We start from the raw sequence: 13,247 nt of genomic DNA on the forward strand, positions 1-13,247 counted from the left end.
CCAACCATTCTTCCCACACCCCTAGCCCCAGGAACTGAACCCTCCCCATGACCTCGCAGCCTTCCTTGGTCTTCCTTTAGACCCTACTGCCCTCCCATTCCCCTAATTCCAGAACCCAAGGACCCAGCCAGACACTGTCTCCAGTCTCATTTTGCACAATTACTTAGCTATCTGGTACATGTGTGCAAATCTGAGTTCCCTACAGTCAGACTATAAGCTCCCTGAAGATAAAAATGAAGCTCCATTCCTTTGAGTGCTGCACAGCTGGAGGCACAGTGATGAGCACATAGTAGGTGCTCAGTGACCACCTGTAGAATAGAGTGTGGCTTTTCTATCCCAGCCAAGAGGCAGGAAAAGGTACCATCTCATCTGGATCAGCAGCCTAAAATGGAGGAAGACAGGGATGCCTGGAGGCCATTCATTAATCTGCTCATTTCTGCCCCCCTCATCCCACCACACATACCCTGCCCATAACTCCTGTGAGCAGAGCCCCAGGGAGCCCATGCCAATGCTACCAGCCAGGACATCCCAATGTTCCTGTTGGAGTGGCCAGCAGAGGCCCAGCTTCCTCAAGGCTGCCAGACAGCCCTGCCTGTCAACCCTGCCAGCTCGCCCGCCAGCTATAACAATCACCAGGAAACCAGGCTGGATTCCCATGACTTAACACAGACCAGTACTACCTTACAGCTCCCATCTTACATGCCCCCACGCCCCCGGTACTTACAACAGTTTGTAATTATGTGTTTCTTTATATCATTATTAGATTAATGTCTGCCTTCCCCACTAGCTGTAAATTCTACAAAGTTGGGTGAAGGATGAGGGCTGTGTTTTGTTTTCTGCTGACTTCCCAGCATCTAGAGCAGTGCATGGCACATGGTAGGGAGGAAATAAACATTTGCGGATGAAATATTGAATTTGATATTTTGTGTACACCAAAGCCTTCTTGTGTAGGTTGTGTCACGTGAGTTTCAAAGTAGCCCTATTAGGTAGGTAGGTGTTTAAATACCCACTTTACAATAAGGAAACTGAGTCTCAGACAGGTCAAAGTTTGCCCAGAATTGACAGTACTTTTTAGTCACACAGAGCCAATTAGAAACCAACACTCAACAACCTATACTCATGAGATGATGATGACAGCTAACACGTAATAAGAGTAGGCTATGTCACATCAAAAAGTTCCATGAGTTCTCTGTATTCTACCCTTCACCCCCAGTTTTGGCAACTTGGCTGGCAGAGTTGATCCTGACTCCCCAGAGTCTATAGGCCAGGAGTTGGGGCTGGTGGGGATCAGGCCACCTCTGCATATGATATCTAGCACCTATCGTCCGGCCCCCACCTGCCCTTCCAGTGAGAACAATGAAAAGACAGGCTGCTGAGCTCCTGGCCAGGACATCACAACACCCATTGGGCTTCCCTGGAATCCCAGGCACCACCCACCCCTCCCCCCACCCAGCCTGGGGAGGTTCCCACCAATGGGGATGCTGGACTGGGAGGAAAGGGGCGGGGCAGGGCGTGGGCTGTGAGAAGGTGAAGGCAGTCACTGCCCGGGGAGGGGAGGGGAGGGCTGTGGAGGCTCACCAGTCCCACTCTGTGCGAGGACACTCACACACAGCCCCAGAAGGCTCTGCTCACATTGAGGGGACTGCCCACATGGTCGTGGACGCCTGTGCTGGGGCGGGGCGGGGGGCGTTTTCTCAGCTCACCGATCATAGTCCCCATTGCAGAGGGCTCTCACAGGAATGGAGAAAGTTTGCCAGACTGGGTTTAGGGTGTTTTTCATAACCTCGGTCTTGTGGCAAATGGTGAACCTGGTGAAGAAGAGAGGGAAGGTGTCAGGCCCCAACCCAAGGCAGGCAAAATCCAGGTCAACAAAGGGGCCAGCCATGTTAATCTCTGCAGATGCCAGACAGTAGAAACCATGGCTTCATGAAGTAATGAGCTGCCTGTCACTAGCAGCATCCAGGCAGAAACTAGATGGCCATTTCCTGGTGATGCTGCAGAGAAGATTTCTGCATGGATGGTGGTAGGGGGGTGGTGATGTCAGGAGATTCCAGTTCTGGGTCCTGCTCTCTGTGTGGCCCACCCCACTTTGGGCAAGCCCATCCACCTTTGGGCCTCTGTTTCCTCACCTATAAACCCAGGGGTTTGGCCACTATCAGATATTCTTCATCTGAGATCCAAGGATATGTGGATGGATGGGCTTTAATGGTCTGTAAATTCCTGAAACGGTCAGTGAAATTGGGTGCTTGCTGTTCTCTTTCTCGTAGCACTCTCTCTCCAGATTCCATGTTCATGGCTCACCTCCTCACTTCCTTCAGGTCTTTACTCAAATGTCATCTCTCTGACATGAGTACCTGCCCTGAGTGCCATATCTAAAATTTACAACCCTCTGGCTCCCTGACTCTGACATCACTAGTCCCCTTCCATACTGTTTTTTCTATTTCACCTGTCACCATTTGACATTTGACATAGTCTATTTTTCTTCTTATTTTCTTTACGGTCTGTCACTAGAACGTTGAGTTCTGCAAGGGCAAGGGTTTTGTCTTCTTTGATCACTGGTACATCTCTAGTAGCCAAAACAATGCCTGGCATTTAGTAAATGTTCACCAAATACTTTTTTGGAATTAATAAATAACTGTATTTCTCAGAGGAGAGTTTCCATAGCTTTCCCTGGCATTTCAAGCCAGAGAATGAAAGCCCCTGGCTGACGTGATCTCTAAGATGCTTTCAGCTCTTCCAGTCTGAATCCAGGAGCTTGCTTTATAAACTGAAAGTACAGAATTGGCTTATTCCAGCTGGGCCCCCATCCAGTGTCCCTTCCCACTCCCTGTACCATGCCTGGCTGGCCTCATCTTGGAAACCTGCTCTGCAACATAGAGGGGCGGCTGGGAGCCAGAGTGGAGCTGGGGCCAGGGGCTGCCCCCCAAGATTTCCCAGCATCCACCCCAGCTATGTCCCAGCTTGGAAAGGTCACCCAGGAAGGTACCTGGGCTCCACCCATGCCCACACAGCCTGTGCCATTTCTTCTCCGGCAATTTTCAAGTCAAAATGTCATTTCTGTCACCAAGGCTCAGCGTTTCTCTTCTCTGCTCCTTCTCGCCCACCCACTGGAGTGTAGATGCATGTGGGAGACCTCCCCACACACCCAGAGCTGGTGATGATGACGGGAATGGGACTGAGAAAGGAGGGACCACAGCTGCCCATGGCCAGGGCAGGCAGGTAGGGCAGGAAGAAGAGGCTGAGGTGCAGAGGGAGGCAGGAGGGAGAATCAGGAGCAGCAATGGGTAGTGAAGGGAGGGAGGTTCACACTGTGCCGAAGTCCTGACTGTGCTCAGAGCCCTTCCCCCGCCCCGAACAGTTGCACAGACCTGTGAGGACCCTCCAGCCTCCCCATCCCTTTGAAACCACTGCCTTCTCTGTCTCTCTCTTGCCAGCCAAACTTCTTGACCAGGTAGGTCTTCTAGCTATTAGCCTGATCTCCTCCCTACTTGTTTCTTCCTGAATCCTGTGTAGTCCGGTCTCTGAGTCAGACTCTGGCCTGAGACTGCTTTCTTTAAGCTCCCTCAAGCCCCCCAACCCATCAAATCCACAGGCCCTTTGACTCCCTACTGAATTTGCCATAGCAGACCAGGCCACAGGGTGAAAATGGTCCTTGCGGTCATCTCGCTACTCGACTCAATTCATTTGAAACACATTCAGGGCGTGGCGTGGGAAAGCATTAACCATTGGGGTCAGACAGATGGAGGCTCCAGTCCCAGGGACACTACTCACCAGCTGTACAGCCCTGAGCAAATGACTTTCTCTCTCTGAGCTCCCCTTTCATAAAATGGGGATAAGAAAAGTAGCTAACAGTAGCTGCTGGGCCCTGTTCTAACTACACATATTAACTTGTTAATCCTCACAACAATCCTGTGAGTGAGGTGTTAGGATGACCCCCACGCGCTCACCAAAAAACTGAGTTGCACAGGATACAGCTGCACTGTCAGTTTGAGCCACTAGCCACGTATGGCCACTTACATTTAAGTTAACTAAAATGAAATGATTGAAAACGCAGTTCCTCAGTTGCACTAGCCCCATTTCAAGCGCTCAACAGCTACACGTGCTTAATGGCGACCATCCTGGACGGCAAGATACAGAACATTTCCTTCAGTTCCACTGGGTCAGAGTCTTGCCTAAAGTTACACGAGCTAGTAATTGGCTCCTCCAGGCTGGGCCCAGCAGGCATCCTGCTGGAGCCCTGCCCCACACCATCACATTCTTACTCCCAGACCAGCGATTGATCAAATAAGACAAGGTAAGTACAGTGCCAGGAGCACAGCGGGCGCTCTGCGGATGCTTTTTTCCCTTTCCCTCCTGGCGTGGCAGGCTCAACACTTCACTCCCCTGGTTCCCCCACTGACCTTTCTACCATCCTCCTCCTGACTGTCTTCCACACCTTCCACTCTCTTCTCCTCAAACCCGGGGTGACCACACTTCTCTCACCAGTTCAGCCTCTGACCTGTGCACCTGCCCCTTCGAAGGTGCCTGCAGACTGGCCCATGTCTCAGGGGACCTGTGGATAGGTTTCTCCAGCTTCCCTGGTGTCCCCACTGGAGAGATCCAGCACACGCTTCAGGTGAAACTCACCCTCGAATAAACTCCCATTGCCTTTTCCATCTGACCAGCTCCCTTGCCATCGTCAACACTTTGGGTTCCCCAAAGCTCCGCTACCAGGGAGGGGGCTGTGACTTCAGTCCCTACCCAAGTTCTGCTGAGCGAGGTCTCCACACTGCCCTTTTGCCCCCGTCCTCCCCGCCCCCTTCCTCCCCTGCATCTCCAAGGCACAGCTCTCCTTAGCTCAGCACCTCCCACCTGTTCACGGTGTCAGTCACGAGTCTCTGCCTCTTACCCGCCCCCTCCCCATCCATCCTACACATCACTCTGCTAGAACAATCATTGGCAAACACTCTTTGCAACACACCCCTTTCTTGCTCCAAAACCGAAACCCCTCCCTTCTCCTAGCCTGCCAGCCCCCACCTGAGACAGGCCCAGTGTGACCTGGCATTGCCTCTCCGGAGGGGACCTGAGTGGACACTGTCATGGACACCTAGAACATCGCTCAGGCCTTTTCCTCCCTCCCTCAAGTCAAGTCAAAGTCAACAAGAATTATTTAAAGAAATACTGCTGGGAGTCCTTTTGTGAGACAAAGAATCCTTTTGTTATGCAAATGAGCATACCTAATTTCCCTTGTTTTGTACCTTCAGGTTTAAAAATCAGTTTTCCCTTGAACTGAAACATACCTCCTCCCTGTTGCTCCCCCACCCTCCAATACACACACACACACACACACACACACACACACACTCTCTCTCTCTCTCTCTCTCTCTCTCTGTCTCTCTCTCTGTCTCTCTGTCTCTGTCTCTCTGTCTGTCTCTGTCTCTTTCTCTCTGTCTCTCTCTGTCTCTCTCTCTGTCTCTCTCTCTGTCTCTGTCTCTGTCTCTCTCTCTCTCATACCTAGAATTTCAGAATTAAGGAGAACATGTTCTGCCTCTGCTCAGGGCACACTTACTTTGCATATGCCTTTTTTCTAGCCTGTTATTCTTCCCTGCTCCTCCCCCTTGGACCCATTTTCTTCCCTCCTTCAAAACCTACTTCTACATTCCCCTTCTCCAGCAGCGTTTTTCTAATTAACCTCCCTGGCCCCATAAATTCCTGCTTCTGCAGAACCCCAGCCTTAAGTGGCCACAGCTTCCCAGAGCTGTGATGCTTAAAGAGACCAAGGAGACCACCTAATTCAACTGGTTCATTCTACTGATAAGAAAACAGGCCCAGAGAGGCGGCACAACTTGCCTGGGGTCACACAGCAGGTTGGTGGGGAGGACTTAGGCCCCAGACCTCCAACCTAAAATCTGCCCCTCTGTGTACAACACTGACCTACATTTGCCAACACATTTTTTCCATCATATTGTGGGCGGCTTCCAGATTAGGGAGAGGAGAGGAGGACATGAGGCTTTAAAGACATGTAGAATTTTGAATGAAGCCTATGATGAGGGGTGGGGCTGGGGAGGGAAAAGCATTCAGATTCGCTATGCTGTCTGTGCAGTAGTAGGGGGACATGTAGCAACAGGGTGTTCAGAGGGCTGTGGGTGAAGGAGGACTGGGCTTGGAGACATGGACTGATTTGTGTGGAAGAAGGAAGGGGCCAGCAGAGGGGCTCCTTATTCCTGCCCTAGCCTTGTTTTTGCCTTCTCCCCCTACCTCCAACATACCTAGTACCCACCATTGCTGAGGCCCTCCGAGTGGTACTGCTGGCTAAAAGGCTGCCCCCACCACCGCCGCTCCAGCACGGGCCCACCCAAGTGGCCAGGGCACCTCCCTGGAGCCCTGACTTCCGTTCCGATCCCCTGCCCTCTCTGGAGCAGGAGCCCCAGGATAGCAAAGGAAGTTGGTAGACCTAAGCTACCCCTCTGGCAAGTTACCACAACCCGTCCTTCCTTGACCCCAGAGAGGGGCTGAAGTGTTGCCAGAGAACTCACGTTCCATCCTCATTGCTTCTGTAGAATACCAAGAAGGGGTCGGACTTCCCAAAGAAATCTTTCTTGTCCAGCTTGTTGGCACAGAACTGCATTGTGGCGACATCCTGATGGGGGAGGGGAGGAAAACAGAGGTGTGAGGGAGGAGAAGACTGGAGGTCACCCCAATCTCTGTGGAAATGCAGCCCCAGAGCCCTGGCAAACATGAGGATTCCAGGCACCAAGCAGGTTAGAAAGGGCAGCATCTTACACTTGTCCCGCACCAATAAGAGCCAAGCCCTGGGCTAACACTTCAGAGGGTCTCATTTCATCAAATGACCCCACCAGCAAGTCTAGTGGAGCAGCCCACAGAGAAGTGGATGGATTCTGGAGCAGGTTGCTCCAGTTTGAATCTTGGTTCTGCCACTTTATAGTCGTGTGACCTCGAGCAAGGGATGTAACCTCTCTGAGCCTCAGTTTCCCCTCTATAACATGAGGCTGATTTCAATACACACCTCAGAGGACTGTGGGCCTCAAGTTTGAATGAGATCAAGTATGTGAAGTGCTTAACAGACAGCAGGCACATCACACATTGTGGTCAATGTTAATATACACAATTTCACTACTATTTTACTGAGTGGCTTAAAGAAGCGAAATGACTACACCAAGGCCACTCTGAGCTTGGCCTACTAACCCCAAAGCCCTTGCTCAGTCCAATCACCTCACTACGTCACACATTTGTGTGGTTCCTAGAGGACATGCAAGTTTAAGCATCACTTTCACACCCACCTAACTCTCTGAGGTAGACGTGGCCGGGACTATGACCCACTCTACGCGTGAGGAGCCTGAGGCTCAGAGCAGGAAACAACTCCCCCAAGTTCACCAAACAGAGCCCTGGGTTTCTGACTCGCTTGATCAGTTCACAGCCCCACCTGACCCAACACACAGTCTAAGAGCGCAAAGAAGCTACTCATGTCCTGGAGGGGACCACTGGACCCCCCGCTCACATGGCACCCAACCCCTATCTCTGCGGCTGATGGGGCACTGGGAAGAAATGCCCCCACGTCCTCCCTCCACCCATCTCCATGTGACCTCTTCAACCTGAAAGTTTTGCATCCTGACAAATCAGCTGCCAAATGGCCGGAGCTCAGGGCTCTGTCCTATAGTTCCTAGGACCTGGCCAGGGCCTGTGGGGAAGTCACCCAGCTTTCTCACGCTCCCTCTTCCTCTCAGTGAAAAAGTGAGTCTCTTGAAATCAGTGTCCTCTAGTTCGATGAGAACTAAAATGGTGGCAGAGATGAAGATGCAGCCTTCCACAAGTTTGAAGGACGTGGTCAAAGGTTGGGAGAATGGATACAATATAAAGGTTAGGAACATGGTGACTGGAGCCGGGCTGCCTGCTTCAGCGCCATCCCTTACTAGCTGTGTGACACAGGGCAAGTTACTCATCCTCTCTGTGCTCAGTTTCCTCATCTGTAAAATGGTGTACTGGCAGTGCCTACTTCATATTCTCGGGTGAGGACGAAGTGAGTTAATAGGAGTACAGTGCTGAGAGCAGTGTATGACTCACACCAAGTGCCATGTGCATGCAAGCTTTATTATTTGGACACTTCTCTCCTTCCCCCAACACAGTGTGTGGCCTTTGTCCCTCCCCCACCCCCACTTCCACCACCTCACACAGCTTCCCTCATGGACATCTGACAACAGCAAACACAGAGCATCCCTCCATTCACTCACCCATTCATTCGTTTGTTCATTCATTCAACAAACATTTATTAAATACCATCTGTGTGGGCCAATTATTAAGCTCAGTGCTTTTTATCCTTATCATATTTAGCCTTCAAAATAATCCTTTGCCCTTTTCTACAAATGAGGAAACTGGGGATCAGAGAAGCTACGTCATCTGCCCAAGATCACCAGATGGTAACTGGTAGAGCAGAAATCCAACATGTATAAACTGATTTCAAAGTCATGCCTCTCCCAGCATTCCCTCTGCCTCCCTGAGAGAGCACATTGCAGTTCATGAGGACCGCTTCCCAATTAGAGAGATTGCATTAAGGAGGGCAGATCGGGTTGGGTAACAAAATAAGCCCCTCAACAATACCTCATGCCTTTGCCATCAGTGAGAAAAGAGGCACTGCACGTGTAGTTTTCTGGAGACTGTGCTTTTGAAGGTGGCTCCGAATTATGCAACAATCATATGAACAAGGCTTCAACTGCTCCCCTTAAATGAGGGTCAGTGAATGGACCAACCTTCAATATATGTGTGACCCCAGGAAGAGGCTGGGGAAGTGGCAATATGATGGCCTGGCCCAGCAGGATTAGAGAGAATCCAGGTGTCCTCTAGATTCAGGGCGTGTTTGGCAGGAAGTGGCTGGACTCTGGGGACCTGGGACTGAAGTGCCTCCTGAAGGGAGGCACTGCAGCCAGCACACAGAGGTGCCCAGGTAACGACGGCTTTTATCATATCCCTCGCCATCGCCCACCCACGTGGGAAAAGGAGGCTAGACTGGGGGCTTCCAAGGCCTGGAAGCCCGAAGAATCCTAGAGCCTCCTAAGAAATCTAGGACTTCAGACCGGGAATAAGAGAATGGCTGATTTATTGAGTACTTATTAGATGCTTTGTAAGATATCACGTAAAAGCCTTCCTTTCCATACATTATTTCATTGAATCCTCATAACAACCATATGAAGTGACTCCTCTACTCTCCTCCTTTTACAGATGAGGAAACTGAGGCTTTTAGAGGTTGTCAAATGTCCAGGGTCACACAGTGGGTAACCCAGGTGGTTAGACTTCAGGACTTTCCCTCTCACCCTTCCAGAGAGATCTCTAGCCTTCTAAGTCCATCCCCAGCCAGTCACTGTCTCTCCCCAGGATAAAGTTCCAATCCCATCCATGCTGGGTGGAGGAATCACATTAAATGCCTCCCTGGGGAGCTCTACCCCAAGGCCTAGAAAAAGGGGTAGGCCTAGGATCTGGTGGGCTTCTCCCAGCACTAGCTCTAGAAATTGTGGGGCCCAAAAGAGAAAACACGGGATCCTTTGTTCAAAAAGTATTAAGAAATTTCAAGACAGTGACACAGAGCATTAAATCGAGTACAGGCCCTGTGTGACTACTGTACAGGTCACACATCTATAAAGCTGGTTCTCCCCAACAGAAGCACCCAGCAGTGCCATGAGAAAACACTGAGAGAGGACCAGATTCTAGCGAGGACAGCGGTGGGTACAACCCTAGCAGGAAACCCAGGGTTCTGAGTTCTAATTAGTCCCCAGCAGTCCTTCAAGCTCTCTGAGCCTCAGTTTCCTCATCTGTAAAGTGATGTGCTAGATAGGATGTCTACCACTATTCCTTTGAGCTGGGAAATTTACGCTTCAGTGCCAATACCATGGGGAGCATACTGGGACGGGGCAGCAGCTGGGGAGGGCTAATAATCAGGGGACAGTCTAGAAATCCAGGGCTCCCTCAGCCTCCCCAGGACACAGCTCAGTGCATCTCTGAGTGTGACCCCACATATCTGGAGGTCTCCTGTGTGGCACCTATACCTGAACCTACATAGGTGAGCGGCACATGATAACCTGCACTATAAAATAAATACATATATTTGAAACAACCAAAACAGATACCACAAAACCCGGGGGCAAAAGCTCTTATTTTTGCTTCTTCGGAGAATCCCTCAGGACCCTGCAAGATCAGGAAGGGGAATAGGAATATTAGAAAAAAATGAATGCTGTCTCACCATAACACCTGACAGAGAGAATAGTACGAAGGAGCCAAGGCCACCTGCTTGGAACCCCAGCTCTGTAACCTACCAGCTGAGCAGCCCAGGACAAGCAGTTTAGCCTGAATCTTGTTATTCTCTGGTAAATGGAGTAATAATGCCCCCATGAGCCTGTTGGGAAGACTAAAGGAGATGGCATATGTTAAGTAACAGCCCACGGTGCCTAGCATAGAACATCTATAAGAATAAGAGCCAGCACTTGCAGAGTGCCACCTTCTACTGGGCTGAACCACGTGGAATTGGCAATGTTCACCTATGAAAACGGCAATGTAATACAGTTCTACCAATTATGTGCCAGGCACTATTTTTACATTTATTAGTTCATTTAATCCTCTCAAAAACCCCATGAGGTAGGTATAATTATTATTCCTATTTCCAAGACGAGGAAACTAAGGCACAGAGGTTAACACCCTGGCCTGAAGCCACACAGCTAGGAAGAAGAGAAGCTGGGGCTGGAACGAGACAGTCTGACTCCAGAGATTAATAACTGAGATCCCAAATGATGACCTCGAATCATGAAGATAAGTTTAATTATGTTCTAGAGCCTCAGTTTGAGAAGTCAGAGAAGTGTGAAATCCTTTTTAGAAAGGCCTCCTCCGTGCAAACTAGTTAAAATTAAAAAAAAAAAAAAAAGAAAGAAAGACTGGCTCTGCATCTCAGCTTACTAGAAAAATTCACCAGTGAGCCACACCTCTTTTCTCACTGATGGCAAAGGCATGAGGTATTGTTGAGGGGCTTATTTTGTTGCCCAACCCGATCCGCCCTCCTTAATGCAATCTAGACCTGAGAACATTCACCAAAAACCCATTATGATAATCCCTATTGTGCTACTGATGAATCCCTGGGGATAAGACAGACCTTGAGAGAGATTTCTGGGCTGTAACCAAGGTGCACTTCCCCCGAATGGGTGTGCACCCCATGGGGAGTCTTTGAGACTAGAAACCTGTAGTTTTCTGGAGACTGTGCTTTTGAAGGTGGCTCCGAATTATGCAACAGTCATATGAACAAGGCTTCAACTGCTCCCCTTAAATGAGGGTCAGTGAATGGACCAACCTTCAATATATGTGTGACCCCAGGAAGAGGCTGAGGAAGTGGCAACATGATGGCCTGGCCCAGCAGGATTAGAGAGAAGCAAACTCTGTTTGAGGATCAGAGGCCCTGCTGTTTGACAGCCTTACCCCGAGGGAGGTGCTCTCTGAACACATGAAATGCTATTCCCAAACCAGAAGCATCTCTGGGATCAACTGCAGAGAAATAAAGCAGCTCCTGCAATATATAATTTCCTGCAATTTCTGCCTTTTCACCCTATCTTTTTAAAAAACATAAAACAGCAGGATTGCCTCAATTTGCATATTTTCGCATGTTAACCAGGCTGCTTGGGAGACCATAGCAAACAGCCTTTCTCTCCAAGATGGTCTGGCTTATACTACCATGTTAGTTCTCCCAGACCCAGAAGTGGGCTGTGGAGGTCAGAGGTCAGGCCCAGAGGTCAAAAGGTGGGCTGAAGACTGGGAGAGGGGAGTGACACCCAGGAGCGGAGAATGCAGGGCTATTCTGCCCAGATCTTGCTGGCAGACTCCAGGGCAAGAACAAGAATAATAACATAAGTGCAAAATTTAAGAAGCACCAAAAATTTCAGTAATCAAAATAAAGACTTTAATGTGATAATTAAAAAAAATCAAAATCAATGCAAAAATTCATGATACATATAATATCAAAAATTTAAATATCGAAAATTTTAAAAGTGAGGCACAGAAAGGTCAAGGAACTTGTCCAGCGTCACACAGCTGGTAAATAATGGCATTTGGTCTGGATCCAGAGCCCAAGTTCAGCACTCCAGCAGAAGGGAACACAGTCTAGAATTGGCGGTGATTTTGTGAGCAGTGACTGCTGCAAGGGCTTCTGGTTTTTCTCAACCATCTTAATGATTGACTTCTCAAACAAGTCAATGAGTTATGCATCTGTTGATTTGGTCATTCAGAGTCTGAAAACCCTAGACTGACCATTTTCCCTCCCACTCATTGAGCCTGTGTGTCTGGGATATGAACCAAAATCCATCAACTAAAGTTAAAAAAAAATGGGGTAGGAAAGATCAACATCGTTAAAATGGTCATACTACCCAAAACAATCTATAGATTCAATGCAATCCCTATCAAAATACCAATGGCATTTTTCAGAGAGCTAGAACAAATAATCCTAAAATTTATATGGAGCCATAAAAAAAACCCCAAATAGCCATGGCAATCTTGAGAAAAAAGAACAAAGTTGGAGGCATCACACTACCTGATATCAAACTATACTACAAAGCTACACTAATCAAAAAGCATGGTACTGGCATAAAAAGAGATACATTGATCAATTGAACAGAATAGAGAGCCCAGAAATAAATCCATGCCTATACGTTCACTTAATATATGAAAAAGGAGGTAAGAATATACAATGGGGTAAAGACAGTCTCTTCAATAAATGGTGTTGGGAAAATTGAACAGATACTTGCAGAAAAAAAAAGCTGGACCATCATCTTACACCATATACAAGAATAGACTAAAAATGGACTAAAGACTTAAATGTAAGATCCCAAATCATAAAACTTCTAGAAGAAAACATAGGCAGTAAACTCTCTGATATTACTAACAGGAATTTCTTTTCAGATATATCTCCTCAGGCAAGGGAAACAAAAGAAAAAATAAACAAATGGGACTACATCAAACTAAAAAGTTTTTGTATAGCAAAGGAACAAAACATCAACAAAACAAAAAGACAACCTACTGTTTGAGAGAATATATTCGCTAATGATACATCTGATAAGAGGTTAATATCCAAAATATATAAAGAACTTATATAACTCAACAACAGAAAAATGAACAATCCAATTAAAAAAATGGGCAGAAGACCTGAACAGATACTTCTCCAAAGAGGAGATACAGATGACTAATAGACATATGAAAAGATGCTTAAGGTTGCTAATCATCAGAGA

The sequence above is a fragment of the Pteropus vampyrus genome, unplaced genomic scaffold (assembly GCF_000151845.1).
Source record: "Pteropus vampyrus isolate Shadow unplaced genomic scaffold, Pvam_2.0 Scaffold18, whole genome shotgun sequence".
NCBI lineage: Eukaryota > Metazoa > Chordata > Mammalia > Chiroptera > Pteropodidae > Pteropus > Pteropus vampyrus.